Here is a 3,002-nt window from a genome sequence, read left to right as displayed (position 1 = left end):
GTATTGCCCCCTTATTTCTGCACTGCTGCCTGCAGAGCTGGGCCCTCAGTCAACAGCTGCCACTCTCCATCTGCCCAGCTCTGAATTTGGTAGGGCCTTACCTATTAGCTACCGTCACCTGCCCTTTTTCCCCACAAGACAGTCTAAAATTCCATGAGAAGCCTTTAATGTATCTTTGCCTCCAAAGGAGAGGCACAATTTGGGTAGACAGGCTTGTTCAGAGGAAAAAGGAGGTCCCAAAATGTTGCCAGTTTTTAGAAACAAACTCTGGAATGAATGTCTTTTTGAGATTCTGAAAGGCTTAAATAACTTGAAAAGAGACTAGCAGCCCTAGCAGTGGGGAATTTCATGAGACAGCTTGTTCTCTTTGGAGATGTCAAAAATGCCCCATTCAGACTTTGTTCTCTCTGCTGAGTCTGAAAACAAGGGTGTTAGTTGGTGTCAATGACATGGGTATTTGTTGTATAGGAGGATTGAGACCACTTACTCATTTCATACCAGCCACTGAACAGTGAACAAATAGTAACGACTTATGGTTTCTCCCTAGTATGGCCACACCTGAAGTGGTGACCTACAACAGAAATTGGATCGTTACCAATCACCCCAGTCCAACAGTGTGCACAGGTACTTGTCACTTGGAAATTATGGCCTTTTTCTAGTAAGGGGGAGAACAATATAAACATAGCCACCTTATTATTAGAAAGCTCAGAACATTTGGGACGATAAAAGATTCAATGGTTCTTTTCAGCAGTGTTCAAGCCCCAAAAGTTTGGGAGGATAAAAGATTCAGTGGTTCTTTTCGGCAGTGTTCACCCTACACTGGCAGAGTTAAAGGGAGCCAGAGAGCAATTAGTGCATCCAGTTGCACCTGGAGGCTGAGCCAGGCCCAGTTTAGGATTAGGCCCAGCTGGGGGGGAGCCAAGTGACCAATGAAGGGAGGTAATCCGGGTAGTAGAAGGGAAGCTCAGAGTAGGTGTTAGTATCCTCTCTCCAGCAGGGAGTGCTGGTAAAGGGTGGAGAGAGAGATACTGGGAAGCTAGGGGGTGGAGTGAGCTCCTGTGGTAAGTCTGGACAAAAGGACTAGACCCCATGGAGGCAGCCCAAGGGCCAAGTTATAGGAGGAAACAAAGAGAGCTCTGGGAGAGGCAGAGAGGAGGAAAGCCCTGGGAGGTGTTACCTTGGTATAGATGTTGGAAAGAACTTTGCAGAGCCTGGGAAGTGGTGGAGAGTCAGAGAGGAGTGACTCAAGAAAGGGGCTGGGGAAAGAGGTGAGAGAGAAGCTGTGGTAGGAAGTGGTCCAAGGAGGCAATAAGGAGTTTGAGGAGCAGACTGTAGCTATTTGTTAGAGGGTCCCTGGACTGGAACTGAGAGCAGAGAGAGAGAGAGAGCCTGGGTTTCCCTACTGGCTACTGAGGATGGTGGCTTAAAAGCCCTCTGATGTAAGGGGTGTAGTGACCATTGAACCCTGAACTGGGCTGAAGACCTGGAGTGAGGTCATTGAACTATTGTTCTGTGGGACTCTCTTGTATCCCAGAAGGCATGTGACTGAATGTGACCTGGCTGGAGGGCTGCATCATGAGAAGAAATGGCTTGCTGCCGGGTTGGACCAGCTGTTGGCAGGGGGCACTCAAGAAGAGGAGCCAGCTATGTGATGCCCAGCCATGAGGGGGAGCACCAGGTGGTGAGTCACTCTTTTTTTACAGATTCATAAGAGTAAAAGCTTGCCAGCCCTAGTGACTACATGTCCAGGAGACTGATAATGTGAAGAACACTTAGGTCTCTGGTTCTAAACCAGGCTGGTAGAGACTGAAAGTCAAACCCTGGGAAGGCTGTATGGTTTGCAGAGAATGCTAAGTAATGTGTTGAGTTAATGTTGCTTTACATATGGGGTTGTGGGCAGTAAAATTTGTGGCTGGACGTAAGACAGGGATTTAACATTGGAGGGCTCTATAAAGGCCCATTTGGTTAGTAGGAGCCACCATGGAATATCTGTTCAAATGCCACCAGTTGGGTGAGGACTGCTGGAGGGGAGAGTTGAGGCAAGCTGCTGGAGGTGGGTTGTTCTGGGATGCTGTAGAAGGTGCTAGGATGGAATCTAAATTAGTTCCTACATGGTTAACAAACTTTTACTTCATGAATTACAAGTCTGGAGTGGAGCTGTGGTGAGTGGGTTTTCCCACCGAGGCCTTTGAAGAGCACCTATGGTATTTATCAGGGAGCTCCTCGCTCCTGGGGACAGCCCTTGGAATAAGGAAGCCCAGGAGGGGTGTGATGAGGTAAAATTTCCAAGTATAAAGCCTGGTGGTGGAGCACTTTCCTGAAAACCTGGGATTGTGATGGGGAGCTCAGTGTAAGTCTCTTTGAAAAGAGGAGGAAGGATGACCTTGTGGCAAATAGACAAGAAAGAGACTCCAGAGACTTGGCTGCTACAGACCTCCTGTGTGGACTGGGATGAGTGAGCTAGACCTGTGTGCAGAAGTGCCAAACACTTGCAATTCGCATTGAGCAGCTGGGAGTTGTGGGTACTCAATGCTTCCCTAAATCAAGCCCTAGGCCTCCCCTTGCCTCAGTTCTCACCTAGGTAAAATAGCAATAATGCTCCCTTGCCTCATGAGTGGGAAGCACCAGTAATGTTACGGTGAGGAGTGCCATACTTGTCCTCCCAGGCATAAGTTGGGAAGCAAAGGAGGAATTGAAACTCTCTAAATCAGTGCTTCTTGACCTTTCCCGACTACTGTACCCCTTTCAGGAGTTGGTTTTGTCTTATGTACCCCCAAGTTTCACCTCGCTTCCTTACAAAATGAGACATAAAAAGATAAGTGTCACAGCATTGTTTGCTTTCTCATTTTGTCTGTATGAATTTTTTGTTCTGACTTCGCTAGTGCTTTTTTTGTAGCCTGTTGTAAAACTAGGCAAATATCTAGATGACATGATGTACCCCATGGAAGACCTCTGTGTACGCCCAAGGGTACACGTACCCCTGGTTGGGAACCACTGGTCTA

At 47.7% G+C, this 3,002-nt stretch overlaps 1 long non-coding RNA gene across 1 annotated transcript; it reads left to right on the top strand.

Annotated features, from left to right (window-relative positions):
- The first annotated feature begins 950 nt into the window (after positions 1-950).
- On the top strand, positions 951-2,767 carry LOC123344993. Its single transcript, XR_006572690.1, has 3 exons — positions 951-1,061; positions 1,535-1,681; positions 2,146-2,767. It is a non-coding gene; the product is annotated as an uncharacterized LOC123344993 (long non-coding RNA).
- Positions 2,768-3,002: the final 235 nt, after the last annotated feature.

This window comes from Mauremys mutica, chromosome 12, assembly GCF_020497125.1.
Source record: "Mauremys mutica isolate MM-2020 ecotype Southern chromosome 12, ASM2049712v1, whole genome shotgun sequence".
Classification (NCBI taxonomy): Eukaryota; Metazoa; Chordata; order Testudines; family Geoemydidae; genus Mauremys; species Mauremys mutica.
Note: the sequence above shows the minus strand (reverse complement) of the source record. Positions and strands in the feature narration are given on the sequence as shown.